We start from the raw sequence: 1,627 nt of genomic DNA on the forward strand, positions 1-1,627 counted from the left end.
AGCACGCGCGAGCCTCTCACGCCGCTGTGTTTTTATTCCGCTCGTTTCTGTAAAGCGTTCAGTCCATTATCTCGGCCCCGCGCGCGCGCGTGCGCCCGTGCGGTGTGTTGTGTTTATCAGCTCGCGCGGCGGCAATAGCATCATAACGCTTCGTTTGACCGCGCGGCGGCCCTCGCGGAAAAAATAAACAAGCCGGCGGTGATTGAGTTCACGTCTGAAACGGGGCACGCGCTGCGCCGCACGGCCTCGAGGAGTGAAAGAAAAACACACGGGGAGGGGGCGTGGCCTGCGGGCTCGTTACCGGGGCAGGAGGTGAGGAGAAATACAGGCCTATAAAGGACGGAATGAGGGAGGGAGGAGAGGAGGGGTGGAGGAGGGAGGGAGGGAGGTGGAGCGCTGAGGAGGCGGCGGCGCTGCCCGGGAGAGCGTTTAAACCGCGCTTATTTAATTAACGGGCTCTCGCGCGCTCGGTTTATGGCCCTCCGGTCCCCGGGGCTAACCTCCGGGGCTGGGACGGGTCCCGCGGAGGGCGCGCGGGGTCCAGCACGGCCTCATTAACCGGCCAATCACAACGCGGAGCGGCGCGCCATCAGCTCCTCACCTGCGGTCATCAGCTGACCGCATCTCCCACACAGCACCGCGCTCGTGCTCACATCCGGTCAGAGCTGAAACGGGAAACTCCGCACGTGGCTCTGTAGGTTTGGCGTCGCGCGCCGTCATAAGGACCTTTCAGACTGTTCGCTTCACATTCCGCACCCATGATGCCCTGCGCTCACCTGCAGGGTTTATCTCGGTCCTCTGTTCCTGTCTGTACGTGTTAGTAGTTCTGTAAATAATGAAAGGATGGACGTCTGTTTTAAATCATCTATCTATCTATCTATCTTTAATAAAGTAGTAATAAGCAGCCAATTAATTAGCAGCTCTTGATTTTAGAAGATAGTTATTATCATGCATGCCTCAAATGTTGTGCATGACGTTATGATGTATAATACGAGTGCTGTGGGGAAACTTAACTCACTGCAGTTACTGCTTAATAAAGTAGTAATAATCAGACAGCAGCTATTTGCTTGATAAGTGAGCTTAATTAGGACTTGATAAGCCTTAATTAAAGTATTATAATTAGCACCTAAATGTTGAGATGTGCAGCACGTAGACATGGAAATACTTAATTTACTATTACTTACTAATAAACTACTGCTTAGTAAAGTGGTAATAAGCAGATGGTCAATCACCTGTTACTAGATTGATGTTAATTACCAGCAATTGGCTTGATAAGGGCATTAAATAGACAATTAAAATGTTCAAAACATTGGGATGTATAGTATAAATTGTTCTAGAAATGCTTAATTCAGCTTTGTTTTTCATTAATAAAGTAGTAATAACCAACTAGTGAATTAGCAGTTATTGGCTGTACAAGCTTTATATTGCCTTTATAAGGCTCTGTCTCTCTCTCTCTCTCTCTCTCTCTCTCTATATATATATATATATATACATATCGCTGCTGTCAGAAGAAAACCTTGTGTCTCCAAAAAAGTAACTTTACAGGAGAAGGAAAAAACACACATTACTTTTAATGGAAGTCAGTGGAACCAGACGACTTTCCAAGTCATTTTAGGTCGTTTCTTTT

Source organism: Pygocentrus nattereri, chromosome 16 (assembly GCF_015220715.1).
Source record: "Pygocentrus nattereri isolate fPygNat1 chromosome 16, fPygNat1.pri, whole genome shotgun sequence".
NCBI lineage: Eukaryota > Metazoa > Chordata > Actinopteri > Characiformes > Serrasalmidae > Pygocentrus > Pygocentrus nattereri.